Here is a 21,841-nt window from a genome sequence, read left to right on the forward strand (position 1 = left end):
GCAATAGATGAGTGTTTCTCTTTCTCCACAGCCTGTCCAACATCTGCTGTCACCTTCAGTTTTGATCTTAGCCATTCTGATTGGTATGAGGTAGAATCTCAAGATTGTTTTGATTTGTATTTCCTTAATGACTAAGGATGTTGAACATTTCTTTAAGTGTTTCTCAGCCATTCGAAATTCCTCTATTGAAAAGTCTCTGTTTGGCTCTGTACTCCACTTTTTAATAGTGTTATTTAGTTCTATGGAGTCAAATTTCTTGAGTTTTTTGGTATATTTTAGATATAAGTCCTCTATCAGATGGAGAGTTGGTGAAGATCTTTTCGCAATCCGTGGGTTCCCATTTTTTCCTGTTGACAGTGTCCTTTGCCTTCCAGAAGTTTTTTAATTTTATGAGGTCCCATTTGTTGATAGTTGATCTTAAAACATAAGCCATTGTTTTTCCATTCAGGAAGTTTGCCCTGTGCTCAAGTATTCAAGGGTCTTCCACACTTTGTCTTCTATTCGATTCAGCATATCTGGCTTAATGTGGACATACTTGAGCAACTTTGACTTGACCTATATACAAGGAGATGAGAATGGACCAATTTGCATTCTTCTACATGCTGACTGCCGATTGAAACAGCACCATATGTTGAAAATGCCTTCTATTTTCCACTGGATGAATTTAGCTACTTTGTCAAAGATCAAGTGACCACGGGTGTATGGGTTCATCTATGGGTCGTCAATTTTTTTCCAATTCTGTACCTGCCTGTCTCTGTACTAATACCATGCAGTTTTGATTACTATTGTTCTGTAACACACCTTAAGGTCAGGTATGGTGTGATTTCCCCAGAAATTCATATATGGTTGAGATTATTTTTTGCTATCTTAGATTTTGTGTTATTCCAAATGAATTTGCAAATTGCTCTTTCTAACTCTATGAAGAAATGAGTTGGAATTTTGATGGGGATTGCATTGAATCTGTAGATGACTTTCAATGAGATGACCATTTTTACTATGTTAATCATGCTAACCCATGAACTTGGGAGATTTTTTTCAATCTTCTGAATTCTTCTTTGATTTCTTTCTTAGGGGATTTGAAGTTCTTGTCATACAGATCTTTCACTTACTTGGTTAGAATCACAACAAGAATTTTTATGTTATTTGTGACTATTGTGACTATTGCAGGTATACACCTCAGCTTCCAGTGAGTACAGGGAGAACATTAGCAGGGAGTCAAAGGCAATCCATGACATCAGCAACCCCTTCTTGGAAAAACTATTGTCTCCTGGAGAGTTCTTAGCATCTTCTGTGATGTCAGCAGTGTTGTAGCAACAAGCTCACTTAGGATTCACTCAAGTGTCTAGCCACTACATTGGTGGACATGTTTTCTCGACTCAGCAATCTTTTTAGGAGAGCCAGTGTGGATGGGAGAGAGGCCAGAGAGAGGAGGGAGGATGCTGGCCTTCCATCTGAGAGTAATGAAGGAACAAGAAAGTGGACTGGGAGAATGTGGAGTAAGTCCTGGGAAGTGGATGTTGAGCTCCATGGAAGGGGTGGCCTGAGATGGCCTTTCTAGTAATGAGGCACAGGAACTGGAGTCTCTGGGTAGCAAAATAATTTCCATAATTATCAAAATTCTTGAACATCAAGGATTTCAGAACATTACTTTCTCCATCTCCTAAGCATATCCTTAAAATTCAGAATTGAGTCTGGCCTCCTGTAGACTGTGTTGGGCTGATGAAACCCTTTTAGTAAGAACAAAAGTATCAACATGAGCAATGTGGTGAGGAAGCTCAAGAGCAGCCACAGTGAACGGAGCCTGCAGCTGTGGCCACTTGTTTCTGGTGGAGAGCATGTCCATGCAAGTGGGGAACCTAGGAGACACAGTTGCAGCTGACCTTTTCCCATATCAGATCTGGGAGTATATTGAGGAAGAGCTTCTTCCAGATGACTGCTGTCCAATTAATAAAATGGAAATAATTAATTGAGACTGGAGATTAGTCAGAGCATTATAGTGTGGACGAAGTAATGTACAAATAGTATTGACACACAGAACATTTAAAATCTCAGCAGAGTATCAGGATAGAGGCTTTGGTTACTCTCTACTTTAAGTCTTCTGATTTTTATGAACTGACTGAGAGAAGTTCATCAGCAGTGTGGCAACTAAAAGGGGCCCCTGGTGAAGAGAGAGAGGAAAGACCCAAAGCCCAACCAGAGTCCCACCTATACTCTGGTCAGGTGGACATGGGAGGGCTGCCAGACTCTTTCCAGTCAGCCCCAGGTGGGCAACCAAGCCTCTGACTCACTCTTCATTGGGTGGACAATGGGCAGCCCAACCTGGGAGCCCTGGGGATACTCTCAAAAGCCCTGGGGTTATGGGAGAGAGGGATGAGGAAAGAGAGGTTCCCACTCTGGTGAGAGTGAGAGCAGCCTTGATGAACAGAGACAATCTATGGTTTTGGAGCTTTATTATAGAAAGGCATGGAAAAATAGAAGGGAGAGAGAGAGAGAGAGAGAGAGAGAGAGAGAGAGAGAGAGAGACAGAGAGAGACAGAGAGAGACAGAGAGACAGAGAGACAGAGAGACAGAGAGACAGAGAAACAGATGGGGGAAGGCTAGAGAGAAAGAGAAAGTAAGAGGGAGAGAGGGAGATGAGAGGAGAGGAGAAGACAAAGAAAGGAGAGGGTGAGAGTAAGAAGCAAGAGAGAGACAAGTAAGAGCGAGGTGGAGCCAAGCAGCCACCCTTATACTCATTCTTTACTGTTGCTAGGTAACTGGGGAGGACTTTAGACTGAAGGTAAGAAGCTTGGGAAATTGCCTACTTTACTTCTAGCCATGCTTCCCATGTGGGTGCTGGGGGGGCAGTAACTTAGGCAGGAGCCAGAGTTCCAGGAGTATGAGGGAATGCCTACCATGTCATGTAGGTGAATTATCACCCTTCCGGGGTTCAAACCACAGCTCAGCTGGAGACCAGCCTGTCTGTGCATAGCCCAATACCTCACACAGAAGTACACTAGAAACAAGGTGAGACTATTGAGACAAAATTTAGACTACACTAGCGTGTTACTATTGTATTTGTGGGGACTTCTTGAATACCTTAGAACCTGGAGGGGCCTGGGTCTTTCTAAGTCTACTCATGTATGGTGGTGTATTTGGTAAATCCTACCAGATGCATACATTAATCTGGATTTTTTTTTTTTACTTTCACATATAACATGAGTCAATAGTCTATGTCAGCCTTTAACAGACTAAACAGTCCTTAATGTACAGTGTGGTCCAAGTCTCCTTATTTTCTCTCCCAGATAGCTAAAAATTCCCAATCTTCAAAGCATTTTGTAAGCCATTCTCATGAACCATTCATGAGATGGCCACATTGTTGGTTGAGTGTCTTCATCCAGCCTACACTGTAATTGTTGAAGAAGATGAATTGGATTCCAGCCCTGGGATGTAATTCAGTGGTAGAGTATTTGCCAGCCTTCACAATGTAGTAGGTTCATCCCTAGTCTGGGAGCTACAGCAGAAGAAAAATAACGAGCACTATTGTGTTTGAGGTGTAACCTACAATGAAAAGAAGTTCTCCAGAGGTCTTGTCAAGTCATTCTAAACTCCAGACTGCCTAGCCCTCAGCTTCCACCAGTAATTCCATTTGTACTGTCTTTTTGTTAATTTACACATCATTCTAAGGTTGCAAAGAATGTACACAATGTAAATAAATGACACACACATACACACATATACACACACAAGCACAAACATCACATAGAACATAAATACAGATAAAACTCATGAAATGTTTTGGTTGAGATGATCAGCTGATTATATGCATCAAGTGATACTCATCCTTGGTACCAAACCTAGAAACACGAGTTCCTTCTTAGGGAACAAAATAGTAGAAGGAACATATCTCCCACAAATTCTTTCTATCTGTCTGTCACTCTGTCTCTCTGTCTCTGTCTCTGTGTTTGTGTGTGTGTGTGTGTGTGTTTGTATATTCATGAACCCATTATAATTTTTTCCAATATGACTGGAAAGACCAAAATGAAAAATATAGTGGAGGTGTATACTGACTTTGGTTAATGTCTCATGGCACCTTGCAGGTAACACTGACAGAGTGGGCTAATTCAATACACCCTTAAACTTGGCTATGCAGGGTTTTTAGTGAGGCTGTCATGTGTATCACCCACCACACAGAACAACAAGAGCTTTGTTTATTACATGCTACAGTTTCCAAGGTGAGGCAAAGCCTCATCCCACTGAGAGTTTGGTAGGATTGGATGGCAGGAAATAAAACAGAAATTAAATCAATCAACGAGAAACAAAGAAGATAATTAAAAGACTCACGGAATCCCAGAGATGGCTCTATGAGAAAATCAACAAGATAGACAACCCCTTACCCAAATGAAAGAAAAGGCAGAGAGACAATGCCCAAATTACCAAAATCTGAAATGAAAAAGGAAAATATAACAATGAACACTGAGGAACTTAAAAGAATAATTAGGTCTGACTTCAAAAGCCTAAACTCCAAAATATTGAAATAAAAAAACAATATGACATGGGTGATATTCTAGACATATATCAATTACCATAGTTTATTCTAGATCTAATAAAGTAACTAAATAACCTTATATTCCCTAAGAGAAAAGAAAAAAGTCATCAAAAGTTATTCACTCACCACCCCTGCCCCCCCAAAAAAAACCCAGGACCACATGGTTTTAATACAGAATTCTCCCAGTCTTTTAATGAAGACCTAATACCAATAGTCCTCCAACTACTCCACTAAATAGAAACAGAATGAACATTGCCAAACTCCTTCTCTGAGGCCACAGTCAACCTGGTAACTAAATTACAAAAAGACACAACATGAAAAGGGAATCAGAGAAGAATTTCCGTTATATACATTGATGGAAAATGACTCATTCAAATATCACACACAGAATCCAAGAACACATCAAAGACAACATCTAGGATGTTCAAGTAGACTTCATTTTAGGGATTCAGGTATGGATAGGTATAGGAACATCCATCAACTCAATCCAAAAAACAAACAAACCACTGAAAAAAACAAAAACACTGAATAAAAACCCCATTATCATCTTATTGGATGCTGAAAAACCCTATACAATTTCTTGTTAAAAGTCCTCCAGAGTAGAAGGATACAAGATATATTCCTAAACATAATAAAAGCAATAAACACCAAGCCAATAGGCAGCATCAAATCAATAAGCAATAGGACACATAAAGGGGATCAAGGGGATGCAGATGAAAAAGAAGAAGTCAAAGGATAGTATATGTAAGTGATGCCAGAGGGTCTACCCAGATGGTCTCTTCATAACCACTGCTAATTTCTAAGCTCCTTCTAAGCAGTATCAATTGTTCCAGTAACCCCCCTCTAATCTTGACTATAAAAGCAGAGCCATGTGGCTGAAGCCACCAAATTCTGATTCTTTCTGGGGCTGGAAAATGCCCCCTTGTTCTATTACATCATCACCAAATCTCCATTTTTAATGATTTCACTCACTGCCTAAGCTTGGTTGTCCTGGAACTTGCTCTGTCGACTGACCTTGAACTCAGAGATCTTCAGGGCTCTGTCTTCTGAATGCTGGGATTAATGACATGGTCTACCATGCCTGGCTCTAAGCTTTTCTCTACCTGCAACTCTCTCTGTTCTAGACTGGTCTTGATTTGGAGATCTCCTTAAGCTTCTCATGGCCATGGTTCTTCAAGATATAAATCAAAAGCCTGTGCATTCAGCCTCAAGTTCTGAATCACAATAGGACCCTCCATTTCTGGATAGTAGTTCATTCCACATTAAAAGTACAAATAAAAGTACAAATAAAAACTATAACCAGGTAATACTGCTGAATATCAAATAACTATTGCTACTTTACATGCAATAACAATGAGGTTAGCTAGTTGGAATCTTGCCCTGAGATCATCACTCCCTTAAGCTTGTTATCTCATTGCACACAGGATCCAGCTCTATTTCACTTCTTAGTGCTCCTTTAAGTCTTGCCCCTCATATTTTGTATTTTTCCTTTATCAGCTTGGTAAACTTCATCAAAACACTTTCATGAGAGTGAACCAGAGGACGAAGTCTATGCTGGGCTCTTGTTAGACTTCAGTTGTCATGCAATTTTCTGACTCTCTTCATGCTAGACTGTGCCTCCTCAGTCTCTTCAGATAATGGCAAAAGCAGCCAGATTCTTCACCAAAATACCACTCAAACAGTTTCTAGGCCACATACTGATATCTTCCTCCTATAAAACCTTTTGCATCAGTTTAAGTCACCCTCAGTACCACTTTCTTCCATATTTCTTGTGGGATGGGCCAAAGGCACCCCTTAATGCATTGCACCACTTTCCAAATCAATGTCCTCAAATCCACATTCCTCTAAACAAACACATGGCCAGGCCTACTATGTAAATATCTTACTCCTGTTGGCAAAGTCTGACTTAGGGTTTCTATTTTTCTACAGAGACAGCATGACCAAAGCAACTTTAATAAAAAAAAAAAAAAAAAACTTTGAATTGGGGCTGGCTTATTGGTTCATAAGTCTAGATAGTCATAGCATTTGAAGAGGTAAGAATTTATATCCTCTTCTGAATTCAAATAGGAGAAGCTTTTGTCATTGGTAGCCAGGTGAAGGGTCTCAATTCCCACCCCCACAGTAACACATTTCTTCCAGCAAGGCCAAATCTACTTCAGCATGGCATCACCTCTTAATAGTGATACTCTCTGAGACTAGCATATTGAAACAACCACACTCAATGTCTCAGGCTTTTACTGCTGTGAACAGACACCATAACCAAGGCAAATCTTATAAATGACAATGTGTAATTGGGGCTACTTACAGCTCCAGAGATTCAGTCAAGTATCATCAAGGCTGCAACATGTCACCATCCAGGCAAGCATGGTATAGGAGGAGATGAGAGTTCTGCATCTTAATCTGAAGGCTGCTAGCAGAATCAGAGCATCCAGGGAGCTAGAGTTAGGTTATTAAAGCCTGCACCCACAGTGATACACCTATTCCAACAAGGCCACATGTCCAAATAGCACCACTCTCCCTAGGTTAAAAAGAGAAAATAGACATCAGTACACAGCACATTCATAATTCTGCACATATTAATATTACTTATACTCAATGTAATAATCTTTTGTGTAACATTCAAGTTGATATCACAATATTTTATTTTAGTTTGTTAAAAGTACAACAAAAATTATTTTTAAAGGGTAACTATTGAATCATTTAGATCAATGCTGTATTTTTTTTTTCTTGGTTTTTTCGAGACAGGGTTGCTCTGTATAGTCCTGGCTGTCCCAGAACTCACTTTGTAGACCTGGCTGGCCTCAAACTCAGAAATCCACCTGCCTCTGCGTCCCAAGCGCTGGGATTAAAGGCGTGCACCACCACTGCCCGGCCAATGCTGTATTTTTATTACTTGAAAATTCCATATATATAATTATGATTAAATCAACTACCTTTTCCTCTACTCCAGTTCCTCCCCTATTTTACTTCCATTTTTTTCCTCTCCCCTTCTTGTGCTCCATCAAAACAAATGAAAAATCAAGGAAACCACATTGTTAGTATGTGCACAGGTTCAAGGCCAGCTGCTTTGAGTATGGATAGTCTCTTAGGGGTTACACCCTTATTAAAGTTAATCACTGAGTCCTAGAAAATATCAGATGGCAATAGCTTCTCAGTCAATGGTGGAAATTCATGATCCCTCCATGCTGGGATTTTGACTAGTTTGCTTTTTTTTTTTAACATAAAAGTTGTTTTTGTTTTTGTTTTTGTTTTTGTTTTTCCAGAAAGCAGACAGGAAAGTAGACTCTTCCATAGATACTCCAAACAGACTACTTCAAGAAACAAAGAACTATGTTTGGTAAGGACCGAAAAAACTGTTCTTAGCAAAGTGAGGGAGCATCCAAAGTTCTTGCAATAAGAATATATTTGGCACTCTATACAATAGCAACATGTCAAATAAATGGATATGTGCCTGGCAAAGAAACTATGTGAATGAAGTCAGTGATAGAGCAAGGACTGTTCCTTACAAATGAGGGAAATGTTTAACTGTCAACAAGATTGAAAATTTGCAACAGGAATGCAATATTTGAAGTAGAGCAGGAAAAATAATTGGCTTAGCTTAAAATGATACTTTCATTGTCCAATGAATACTATAGGAGGGCATTAGAGTGCATTAAAATTATCCAGCTAATAACAGACAATATTTTCTATCAATAAGAGTTGCAGATCAGGAAAGAATCAGATTAATATGAACTGTGTTATTGAGTAAGATACTACTTCATCTTATTCAGAAGTATACCATACATGGGCAATAATGTAGCATGAATAAACTGTTTTGTCACATATTCAGAAGTAGACCATACATGGGCAATAATGTAGCATGAATAGACTGTTTTGTCACAAAGAAAGGCATTTTGGAACCTAGAACATTTGTTATAATATTTGAAGTCTTCAGTGGTATGAATAAATACATGAATGACTGAGATATTGAAAAAGTAAATGTCTCACAGTTAGCCTTTTCATAATTATTGATAAAATTGTCTTGTCCTTGCCTAACTGCACTTAAAATTATTAACATGTATTTATTTATCCTTCACACTCTGCATCTTTATATTTTTTGGGTTAATTTTGTTTTTCAGAGTGAAAGGCTACAACATAATTTCATAAGAATTAATCTTCATAGGTTTGAAAATTGCTGCACTTAAGTAAATTTTCTCTATCTCACTATATGTAGTGAGCACTTTTCTTCAAAATTATTCTGATAAACTCCATTGTAAGGAGTTCCCATACATATTATAATATGAATTTTATGTAAGGTTTCCTTTCTTTTCATGGGCTTGTAGATCACAATGGTATATTCCTTGAAATAATTTTTAAAAAACCAATCAAAGTTTAAGTCCACCCACAGAAACATAATAGACCTTCTTAGTTAAGCACAAGAACATAAGCAACAGAAAACAAATTGGACTTGGCAAAATCAGAACCCACTTCATCCACCAGAGCAATCCCTGGATACCCCAATACACCTATGAAGCAAGATTCAGATCTAAATTGTCTTTCCATGAAGATGATAGAGTATTTAAGAAGGACATAAATAACTCCCTTAAGAAATACAGGAGAACACAGGTAAACAAGTAGAAGCCACTAAAGAAGAAACATAAATCCATTAAAAAAATACAGCAAAATTCAGTCAAACAGGTGAAGGAATTGAACAACACCATCCAGAATCTGAAAATGTAAATGGAAACATTAATGAAATAAAAAAGTGTGACAGCCCTAGAGATGGAAAAAACCTTGGAAAAGAACAGGAGTTACAGATGCAAACATTACCAAGAGATTACAAGAGATAGAAGAGAGAATATCAGCTGTAAAAGATGACATAGAAGGTATTGACACAACAGTAAAGGAAAATACCAAGAACAAAAAGCTCTTAACTCAAAACATTCAAGAAATCCAGGATACAATGAAAAGACTAGACCTAGGAATAATAGATACTGAAGAAAGTGAAGATTTCAAACTCAAAGAGCCAGCAAACATCTTCAACAAAGTTACAGAAGAAAGCTTCCTTAAACTAAAGAAAGAGATGCCCATAAATACACAGGAAGCCTATATAACACCAAACAGATGGGATCAAAAATGAGATTCTCCCATCACATAATAATTAAAACACCAAATGTAGTCAGACACAAAGCCAACCTCCACAGATACAAGAACATTGAATTAATACTTTGTATTCTATTGGACCACCATGGACAAAGGCTAGTCTTCAATAACAAAACAAAAACAAAAACAAAAAACCATACACGTGGAAACTGAACACCTACCTACTCAGTAATAACTCAGATAAGAAATAAATAAATTAAATACTTTTTAGAATTTAATAAAAATGAAGGTACCACATATCCAAACTTATGGGGCACAATAAAAGCAGTGCTAAGAGCAAAACTCATAGCCCTGAGTGCCTCCATAAAGGAATTGGAGAAATGATACACTAGCAGCTCAATAGCTTATCTCAAAGTTCTAGAACAAAAAGAAGAAAATACACCCAAGAGGAGTAGATGGCAGGAAATTATCAAACTCAGGGCTGAAATCAACCAAATAGAAACAAAGTGAACTCTACAAAGAATCAACAAAGCTCGGAGTTGGTTCTTTGAGAAAATCAACAAGATCAATAAAACCTTAGCCAGACTAACCAGAGGGCACAGATACAATATCCAAATAAACAAAGTCAGGAATAAACAAGAAGAAATAACAACATAAACTGAGGAAATTCAAAAAGAAATAATCAGATCCCATACAAAAGAATATTTTCAACAAAACTGGAAAATCTGGATGAAATGGATGATTTTTCTAGACAGATACCAGGTACTAAAGTTAAATCAGGATGATATAAACCATCTAAACAACCCCATAACTGCCAAGGAAATAGAAACAGTCATTAGAAGTCTCCCAACCAAAAATGGCTAGGACCAGATGGTTTCAGACATTCAAAGAAGATCTAATACTAATACATCTCAAGCTCTTTCATAACACAGAAACAAAAGGAAAAACCACTCAATTCTTTCTATGAAGCTACAGTTATACTGATACCAAAACCATAAAAAGACCCAACAAAGAAAATTTCAGACCAATTTCCCTTATGAATATCAATGCAAATATACTCAATAAAATTCTTGAAAGCCAAATCCAAGAAAAAATCAAAACTATCAATCAGACATCTGGCCACATTCCCGGCCAGAGGACAGGTGTCCGCCGGGCCTGGGAGGCCTTTGCCTCAGGATCCACAGGAGCCATCTTGGTTTCGGGATTCCGCAGAAAGTAGTCTGCACAGGTGAAAGTGTGGACTACTGAAACTAACAACTTCTGGGACAGGCGAGAGCCACAGAGCTTCTGAGGCAGTGCGATTTTCGGGCTCCAGACATCTGGCCACCTTCCTGGCCAGAGGACAGGTGTCCACCGGGCCTGGGAGGCCTTTGCCTCAGGATTCGCGGGAGCCATCTTGGTTCTGGGACTCCAAAGAAAGTAGTCTGCACAGGTGAGAGTGTGGACTACTAAAACTAAAACTAACAGCTTCTGTGACAGGCCAAAGCAACACAGCTTCTGAGAAAGGTCCTGTTTTGGGCCTTCATCTTCGGCCAGGAGGAGGTCCAAACGACAGATAACTGTGCACCTTCCCTGTAAGAGGAGAGCTTGCCTGCAGAGACTGCTCTGACCACTGAAACTCAGAGGAGAGATCTAGTCTCCCAGGCCTGCTGATAGAGGCTAACAGAATCACCAGAGGAACAATCTCTAGAGACAACTATAACAACTAACTCCAGAGATTACCAGATTGCGAAATATAAACGTAAGAATCTTACTAACAGAAACCAAGACCACTCACCATCATCAGAACCCAGCAATCCCACTTTGCACAGTCCAGGGCACCCCAACACACCCGAAAAGCGAGACCCGGATTTAAAAGCATATCTCATGATGATGGTAGAGGACATCAAGAAGGAATTTAATAACTCACTTAAAGAAATACAGGAGAACACTGCTAAACAGGTAGAAGACATTAAACAGGAAGCACAAAAAACCCTTAAAGAATTGCAGGAAAACACAACCAAACAGGTGATGGAATTGAATAAAACTATCCAAGACCTAAAAAGGGAAGTAGACACAATAAAGAAAGCCAAAGTGAGGCAATGCTGGAGATAGAAAACCTAGGAAAGAAATCTGGAACCATAGATGCGAGCATCAGCAACAGAATACAAGGGATGGAAGAGAGAATCTCTGGTGCAGAAGATTCCATAGAGAACATCGGCACAACAATCAAAGAAAATGCAAAATACAAAAAAAAAAAATCCTAACTCAAAACATCCAGGAAATCCAGGACACAATGAGAAGACCAAACCTACGGATAATAGGAGTAGATGAGAATGAAGATTTTCAACTCAAAGGACCGGCAAATATCTTCAACAAAATAATAGAAGAAAACTTCCCAAGTCTAAAGAAAGAGATGCCCATGAACATACAAGACGTCTACAGAACTCCAAATAGACTGGACCAGAAAAGAAATTACTCCAGACACATAATATTCAGAACAACAAGTGCACTAAATAAAGATAGAATACTAAAAGCAGTAAGGGAAAAAGGTCAAATAACATATAAAGGCAAGCCTATCAGAATTACACCAGATTTTTCACCAGAGACTATGAAAGCCAGAAGAGCCTGGACAGATGTTATACAGACACTAAGAGAATACAAACTCCAGCCCAGGCTACTATGCCCAGCCAAACTCTCAATTATCATAGATGGAGAAGCCAAAGTATTCCATGACAAAACCGAATTCACACATTATCTTTCCACGAATCCAGCCCTTCAAAGGATAATAACAGAAAAAAACCAATACAAGGATGGAAACCACATCCTAGCAAAAGCAAAAAGGTAATTCCTCAACAAACCTAAAAGAAGACAGCCACAAGAACAGAATGCAAACTTTAACAACAAAAATAACAGGAAGCAACAATTACTTTTCCTTAATATCTCTTAATATCAATGGGCTCAACTCCCCCAATAAAAAGACATAGACTTACAGACTGGCTACATAAACAAGACCCAACATTTTGCTGCTTACAAGAAACTCATCTCAGAGAAAAAGATAGACACTACCTCAGAATGAAAGGCTGGAAAACAATATTCCAAGCAAATGGTCTGAAGAAACAAGCTGGAGTAGCCATTCTAGTATCTAATAAAATCGACTTCCAACCCAAAATAATCTAAAAAGACAAGGAGGGGCACTTCATACTCATCAAAGGTAAAATCCTCCAAGAGGAACTATCAATTCTGAATATCTATGCTCCAAATACAAGGGCAGCCACATTCATTAAAGAAACTTTAGTAAAGCTCAAAGCACAAATTGCACCTCACACAATAATAGTGGGAGACTTCAACACACCACTTTCACCAATGGACAGATCATGGAAACAGAAACTAAACAGGGACACAGTGAAACTAACAGAAGTTATGAAACAAATGGATGTGACAGATATCTACAGAACATTTTATCCTAAAACAAAAGGATATACCTTCTTCTCAGCACCTCACGGGACCTTCTCCAAAATTGACCATATAATTGGTCACAAAACAGGCCTCAACAGATACAAAAATATTGAAATTGTCCCATGTATCCTATCAGACCACCATGGCCTAAGACTGATCTTCAATAACAACATAAATAATGGAAAGCCAACATTCACGTGGAAACTGAACAACACTCTTCTCAATGATAACTTGGTCAAGGAAGGAATAAAGAAAGAAATTAAGGACTTTTTGGAGTTTAATGAAAATGAAGCCGCAACATACTCAAACTTATGGGACATAATGAAGGCATTTCCAAGAGGAAAACTCATAACTCTGAGTGCCTCCAAAATGAAACTAGAGAGAGCACACATTAGCAGCTTGACAAAACACCTGAAAGCTCTAGAACAAGAGGAAGCAAACTCACCCAAGAGGAGTAGACGGCAGTGTGAGGAGTGGGTGTGGCAGCAGTCCCAAGATGGCGCCCAGGACTGCAGCTAAGTCTTATGACTTGCACCTGACTTCCTCATACGCCTGAAAATAAGCCACAACCATCGTAAGAGCTGCGCAGGTGCACCATGTTACTGGTGAATCCATATTTGGTGGAGACATGCCCCTGCCACCCTGATTAGCTGAAGCTGCATGCCTGGTGAGGCGACATGGCCTGCCGTGAGTGTATGGGGGCTGAGAGTGTATAAGAATGAGAGGCCCAGGGTTAGAGAGAGAGAGAGAGAGAGAGAGAGGGAGAGAGGGAGAGAGAGAGAGAGAGATAAAGTTGAAGGGAGAGAGATGAAGACTGAAGTTTGCTGAATAAACTGCTGTTAGAAGGACTGGTGGTCGTGTCATTCTTGCTAGTCAAGAGCGGACACAACAAAAGGTTGCCCATACGGGGAACCGACTCCCCCACCAATGAGTTCAGAACTTTCAGCAGTCAGTGTTTGCCGGCAGGGTAAGTTCACGGTAAGTTAAACTTACGACCCCAGGAGTTTGGGAAGGACCTCGGATAAAATAGAGGTAAATATAAAGTTGCCAGGAAGCAGGCACAAAGTAACGATAAGGTTCCCGGTTTTGGGACAAGTTAAGGTTCCCAGTTTTGGGACAAGTTGCACCAAGCACCATTGGGACTTGAGGTTTGCAGAGGAACAGGGGGTTTTACCAAAAGGGGTTTTGCCGGTCTGGAAGTTAGTGAGAAATTGCATAGAAGATAGAGAAAGATGTGGCACAGAACTCCAGAGAGGTAATGAGGCGCTGAATCAGGTGAGAGAGGAGCGCTCTCAATTGGTTTGGGAGAGAGGGTCTGTTTGTGTGTTTCCCCAGGATCACTGACAACAGCTGTGGGTCCCAGAACGGCTGACCAGAGCAATTCAAAACAATCAGAGCTGTGAGGACGTGGATGTTCTGTGGCTGGGAATGCTCCCGCTAGTGAGAACTGAAGAGCTATGTTGGAGAATTATGTCTGTGTTCCGGAAACCCATGCCATTGACGCATTCAAGTGTTTCCTCAATTCTTTACATCTGGTGCTTCGCTACAATTGCCTTTTTTCTATGCTGCTTCAGCAAAAGGGGATTGTTGTGTTTTCAGAGGATTCAAAATATTTCACAGATGAGTGATTGTGTTCAGCTGTATCTACTAAAGCTAATGCTACCTGGATTTGAGGGGTGTGGCCTGCCAGTATATCCAAGGGCAATGGCACTATACCCTCCTAACCTAGATGGGCCCCCCTTCCTTTTTGTAGGAGTGTTCCTGATTCCCTTCCACCTTGGGCAGTGCCCCTTATATGTATGGTTGTTATGTGGGGTGAATGGTAGCTGCACTGATCTTTCCCCCTTAAGCCAGGTGGCGGGAGGGGCCTGGGGTAATGCAAATTTTATTGGAATGGTTCTAATGTGTTTGAAACTTCTGTATTTCAATTTGCTGGAGGAAGGAATGTTTCTTTTCAGGCTATGCCTGTTTGTATGTGACCTCCTTTTGTGTTTATTGTTTATAAGATCCCTTGCCTCAGGGCTGATGGGAGCCCTGGGATGTATGCTTGTAATAGTGTGTGTGTTATGTGTTTGGTGTATGTGTCAGGTACAGCGTGTGTAGGCCCGCACTTCCGCCATAGTGGCTCAGGCCTTTGCCACAGTGGAGGAGGGACAATCTCCTCAGATTCAGCTTGCCGCTCTAAAGAAATAATGCTGCGTTATGCCATGGGTTGTGAGGCTAAGCACTGCACAGAGGATAGCTTGCTGTTGGCATCCTGTGGAAGGCATGTCTGATTGCATGAAGGTTCAGTGTCCTAGTTCCCTTCCCCCATGAAAAACGACACGGGAGCTGGCCAAGACCTCTCTGGGTGATGAGACCAAGGGATGGTTTTGTGTAGGGCCCCTATGCTTGCACACTGGGGATCAGACCTCTACCTTCACCCATGAGGCTTGCTTGCAGGAATCAAGATCTGGCCATAGATTAATCAGCATCCTGGCCTTCTGATGCACCTGCTGCATGCAGACAGAACAATCTCCCCAAGTGTGGCTTGGCATGATAGAGAAGTAGTCAGTGACGGATAAGACTCCCTGGGCATATCACCAACCTAAGACAGGGAACAAACCAATGCTGTTTGTCTCCCAAGGACGGGTAAGGGGCATGGTTGCAGGGGGCTATCTACAGACATTCTTTCTGCCAAAAAAGAAAAAAGGGGGAGATGTGAGGAGCGGGTGTGGCAGCAGTCCCAAGATGGCGCCCAGGACTGCAGCTAAGTCTTATGACTTGCACCTGACTTCCTCATACGCCTGAAAATAAGCCACAACCATCGTAGAGCTGCGCAGGTGCACCATGTTACTGGTGAATCCATATTTGGTGGAGACATGCCCCTGCTGCCCTGATTACCTGAAGCTGCATGCCTGGTTAGGTAACGTGGCCTACCGTGAGTGGATGGGAGCTGAAAGTATATAAGAGAGAGAGGCCCAGGGTTAGAGAGAGAGAGAGAGAGAGAGAGAGAGAGAGAGAGAGATAAAGTTGAAGTTGAAGGGAGAGAGATGAAGACTGAAGTTTGCTGAATAAACTGCTGTTAGAAGGACTGGTGGTAGTGTCCTTCTTGCTGGTCTAGAGCAGACGCGACATGGCAGGAAATAATCAAACTCAGGGGCGAAATCAACCAAGTGGAAACAAGAAGAACTATTCAAAGACTCAAACAATCGAGGAGCTGGTCCTTTGAGAAAATCAACAAGATAGATAAACCCTTAGCCAGACTCACTAGAGGGCACAGGGAAAGTGTCCTAATTTACAAAATCAGAAATGAAAAGGGAGACATAACAACAGATCCTGAAGAAATCCAAAACACCATTAGATCCTTCTAAAAAAAGGCTATACTCAACAAAACTGGATAACTTGGATGAAATGGACAAGTTTCTAGACAGATACCAGATACTAAAGTTAAATCAATACCAGGTTAATGATCTAAATATTCCTATATTCCCTTAAGAAATAGAAGCAGTCATTAATAGTCTCCCAACCAAAAAAAGCCCAGGACCAGATGGGTTTAGTGCAGAGTTCTATCAGACCTTCAAAGAAGATCTAATCCCAGTTCTTCTCAAACTATTCAACAAAATAGAAACAGAAGATACTCTACCCAACTCATTCTAAGAAGCCACAATTACTCTCATACCTAAACCACAAAAAGACCCAACAAAGATAGAGAACTTCAGACCAAGTTCCCTTATGAATATTGATGCAAAAATCCTCAATAATGTTCTCACTAACCGAATCCAAGAACACATCAAAACAATCATCCATCCTGATCAAGTAAGTTTCATCCCAGGGATGCAGGGATGGTTTAATATACAGAAATCCACCAATGTAATCTAGTATATAAACAAACTCAAAGACAAAAACCACATGATCATCTCGTTAGATGCTGAGAAAGCATTTGACAAAATCTAACACCCATTCATGATAAAAGTCTTGGAAAGATCAGGAATTCAAAGCCCATACCTAAACATGATAAAAGCAATCTACAGCAAACCAGTAGCCAACATCAAAGTAAATGATGAGAAGCTGGAAGCAATCCCACTAAAATCAGGGACTAGACAAGGCTATCCACTCTCTCCCTACCTATTCAACATTTTACTTAAAGTCCTAGTCAGAGTAATTAGACAACAGAAGGAGATCATGGGGATACAAATTGGAAAGGAAGAAGTCAAAATATCACTTTTTGTAGATGAAATGATAGTATATATAAGTGACCCTAAAAATTCCACCAGAGAACTCCTAAACCTGATAAACAGCTTCAATGAAGTAGCTGGATATAAAATTAACTCAAACAAGTCAATGACCTTTCTGTACACAAAGGATAAACAGGCTGAGAAAGAAATTAGGGAAACAACACCCTTCTCAATAGTCACAAATAATATAAAATACCTTGGTGTGACTCTAAGGAAGTGAAAGAGCTGTATGATAAGAACTTCAAATCTCTGAAGAAAGAAATTAAAGAAGATCTCAGAAGATGGAAAGATCTCCCATGCTCATGGATTGGCAGGATCAATATAGTAAAAATGGCTATCTTGCCAAAAGCAATCTACAGATTCAATGCAATCCCCATCAAAATTCCAACTTAATTCTTCAAGGAATTAGAAAGGGCAATCGGCAGATTCATCTGGAATAACAAAAAACCTAGGATAGCAAAAACTCTTCTAAAGGATAAAAGAACCTCTGGTGGAATCACCATGCCTGACCTAAAGCTGTACTACAGAGCAATTGTGATTAAAAACTGCATGGTACTGCTATTGTGACAGACAAGTAGACCAATGAAACAGAATTGAAGACCCAGAGATGAACCCACACACCTATGGTCACTTGATCTTTGACAAGGGAGCTAAAACCATCCAGTGGAAAAAACACAGCATTTTCAACAAATGGTGCTGGCACAACTGGTGGTTATCATGTAGAAGAAAGCCAATTGATCCATTTCTATCTCCTTATACTAAGGTCAAATCTAAGTGGATTAAGGAACTCCACATAAAACCAGAGACACTGAAACTTATAGATGAAAAAGTTGGGAAAGGCCTCAAAGGTATGTGTACAGGGGAAATATTCCTGAATAGAACAGCAATGGCTTGTGCTGTAAGATCAAGAATCGACAAATGGAACCTCATAAAATTGCAAAGCTTCTGCAAGCCAAAAGACACCATCAATAAGACAAAAAGACCACCAACAGATTGGGAAAGGATCTTTACCTATCCCAAATCGGATAAGGGACTAATATCCAATATATATAAAGAACTCAAGAAGTTGGACTCCAGAAAATCAAATAACCCCATTAAAAATGGGGCTCAGAGCTAAAGAATTCTCACCTGAGGAATACCGAATGTCAGAGAAGCACCTGAAAAAATGTTCAACATCCTTAATCATCAGGGAAATGCAAATCAAAACATCCCTAAGATTCTACCTCACACCAGTCAGAATGGCTAAGATCAAAAATTCAGGTGACAGCAGATGCTGGCGAGGATGTGGAGATAGAGGAACACTCCTCCATTATTGGTGGGATTGCAAGCTTGTACAACCACCCTGGAAATCAATCTGGCGGTTTTCAGAAAATTGGACATAGTAGTACTGGAGGATCCTGCAATACCTCTCCTGGGCATATATCCAGAAGATGTTCCAAACGGTAAGAAGGACACATGCTCTACTATGTTCATAGCAGCCTTATTTATAATAGCCAGAAGCTGGAAAGAACTCAGATGCCCCTCAACAGAGGAATGGATACAGAAAATGTGGTACATTTACACAATGGAATACTACTCAGCTATTAAAAAAATGAATTTATGAAATTCCTAGGTAAATGGATGGACCTGGAGGGCATCATCCTGAGTGAGGTAACCCAATCACATAGGAACTCACACAATATGTACTCACTGATAAGTGGATATTAGCCCAGAAATTTAGGATACCCAAGATATAAGATACAATTTGCTAAACGCATGAAACTCAAGAAGAATGAAGACCAAAGTGTGGACACTTTGCCCCTTCTTAGAATTGGGAACAAAACACCCATGGAAGGAGTTACAGAGACAAAAGTTTGGAGCTGAGATGAAAGGATGGACCATCTAGAGACTGCCATATCCAGAGACCCATCCCATAATCAGCTTCCAAACACAGACACCATTGCATACACTAGCAAGATTTTGCTGAAAGGACCCAGATATAGCTGTCTCTTGTGAGACAATGCCGGGGCCTAGCAAACACAGAAGTGGATGCTCACAGTCAGCTATTGGATGGGTCACATGGCCCCCAATGGAGGAGCTATAGAAAGTACCCAAGGAGCTAAAGGAACTGTAACCCTATAGGTGGAACAACCTTATGATCTAACCAGTACCCTGGAGCTCTTGTCTCTAGCTGCATATGTATCAAATGATGGCCTTGTCTTCCATCACTGGAAAGAGAGGCCCTTTGGACTTGCAAACTTTATATGTCCCAGTACAGGGGAATGCCAGGGCCAGGGCCAAAAATGGGAGTGGGTGGATAGGGGTGTGGGGTGGTGGATATGGGGGACTTTTGGGATAGCATTGGAAATGTAAATGAGGAGAATACCTAATAAAAAATTTTAAAAATTAAAAAAAAAAAAACTATCAATCACCATGATCAAGTAGGCTTCATCCAGGAATGCAGGGAACGTTCAATATATGGAAATCTACCAATAATCCACTATATAAACAAACACGTAAACAAATTCAAAGAAAAAAAACCACATGACTATCTCATTACACTCTGAAAAAGCACTTGACAAAATACAACACCCATTCGTGTTAAAAGTATTATTGAGATCAGGAATTCAAGCTTCAATACTATATATAAGAAAAGCAACATACAACAAACTGATAGCCAACATCAAACTAAATAGAAAGAAACTCAAAGCATTCCCATTTAGAATCAGGGACAAGACAAGGCCCTACCTATTCAATATAGTACTCCAAGTTCTAGTTAGAGTAATGAGACAACAAAAGGAGATCAAAGGGGATACAATTCTAAGAATTCAAAATATTAAAATTTGCAGATGATAGATAGTTTACATAAGTGACCCCCAAAATTCGACCACAGAGATCCTACAACTGATAAACACATTCAGCAAAGTGCCTGGACATAAAATTAACTCTAACAAATCAGTAGCCTTTCTTGGCTCACAGTGTAAATAGGCTGAAAATGATAGTAGAGAATCAAAACCCTTCACAATAATCACAAATAATTTAAAAAATCTTGTGATTCTAACCAAGCAAGTGAAAGATCTGTATGACAAGAACTTTAAATCCCTGAAGAAAGAAATCAAAAAAGAACTCAGAAGATTGAAAAAAATCTACCAAGTTCATGGGTTAGCATGATTAACATAGTAAAAATGGTCATCTTACTGAAAGCAGTCTATAGATTCAATGCAATCCCCATCAAAATTCCAACTCATTTCTTCATAGAGCTAGAAAGAGCAATTCACAAATTCATTTGGAATAAATAAAAAAAAACAAGATAGCAAAAAATATTCTCAACAATATATGAACTTGTGGGGGAATCACACCATACCTGATCTTAAGCTGTATTACAGAGCAATAGTAATAAAAACTGCATGGTGTTGGTACAGAAACAGGCAGGTACAGAATTGGGAAAAAAATGACGACCCAGAGATGAACCCATACACCTGTGGTCACTTGATCTTTGACAAAGAGAAGGCATTTTCAACATATGGTGCTGGTTCAATCAGCAGTCAGCATGTAGAAGAATGCAAATTCATCCATTCTTATCTCCTTGTACACAGGTCAAGTCCAAGTGGATCAAGTATGTCCACATAAAGCCAGATATGCTGAATCGAATAGAAAACAAAAAGTGTGGAAGACCCTTGAATACACACACACAGGGGAAACTTCCTGAATGGAAAAACAATGGCTTATGTTTTAAGATCAACTATCAACAAATGGGACCTAATAAAATTAAAAAGCTTTTGAAAGGCAAAGAACACTGTCAATAGGACAAAATGGGAACCCACAGATTGAGAAAAGATCTTTACCAACTCTACATCTGATAGATCCCTTATATCTAAAATATACAAAAAACTCAAGAAGTTTGACTCCAGAGAACTAAATAACCCTATTAAAAACTGGAGTAAAGCAGGGCATGGTGGTGCACACCTTTAATCCCAGTACTCGGGAGGCAGAGGCAGGCAGATTTCTGAGTTCGAGGACAGCCTGGTCTACAAAGTGAGTTCCAGGACAGCCAGGGCTATACAGAGAAACCCTGTCTCAAAAAACAACAAACAAAACAAAAGAAAAGAAAACAAAACAAAAAAGTGGAGTAAAGAGCCAAACAGAGACTCTTCAATGGAGGAATCTCGAATGGCTGAGAAACACTTAAATGTTCAACATCCTTAGTCATTAGGGAAATACAAATCAAAACAACTTGAGGATCCACCTCATACTAACCAGATCACAAATGAAGATAACAGCAGATGTTGGACAGGCTGTGGAGAAAGAGAAACACTCCTCCATTGCTGGTGGGACAGCAAGCTGGTAAAACAACTTTGGAAATCAAACTGGTGGTTCCTGAGAAAATTGGAAATAGTTTTACCTTAAGACCCAGCTATAACTCTACTGGGCATATATCCAAAAACTATTCCAACACATAACAAGGACATATGCTCCACTATGTTTATAGCAGACTTATTTATAATAGCCAGAAGCTGACAACAACCCAAATGGCCCTCAACAGAAGAATGGATACAGGAAATGTGGTATATTTACAGAATAGAGTAATACTCAGTGA

General features: G+C 39.8%; 1 long non-coding RNA gene and 1 pseudogene across 2 annotated transcripts in view; one reads left to right on the top strand and one right to left on the bottom strand.

The window, feature by feature from the left end:
- Positions 1-1,348: 1,348 nt before the first annotated feature.
- Speer6-ps1 (spermatogenesis associated glutamate (E)-rich protein 6, pseudogene 1) overlaps positions 1,349-21,841 on the top strand; it is a 40,204-nt pseudogene continuing 19,711 nt past the window's right edge. Inside the window, exons 1-2 of the transcript NR_001581.3 lie at positions 1,349-1,496; positions 7,792-7,865. The product of NR_001581.3 is annotated as a spermatogenesis associated glutamate (E)-rich protein 6, pseudogene 1 (transcript). The remainder of the gene's footprint in view (positions 1,497-7,791; positions 7,866-21,841) is intronic.
- Gm40644 lies at positions 1,474-21,583 on the bottom strand. Its single transcript, XR_873095.3, has 3 exons — positions 21,502-21,583; positions 6,834-7,046; positions 1,474-1,936 (listed from the first exon to the last, which is right to left on the bottom strand). It is a non-coding gene; the product is annotated as a predicted gene, 40644 (long non-coding RNA).

This window comes from Mus musculus, chromosome 13, assembly GCF_000001635.26.
Source record: "Mus musculus strain C57BL/6J chromosome 13, GRCm38.p6 C57BL/6J".
NCBI lineage: Eukaryota > Metazoa > Chordata > Mammalia > Rodentia > Muridae > Mus > Mus musculus.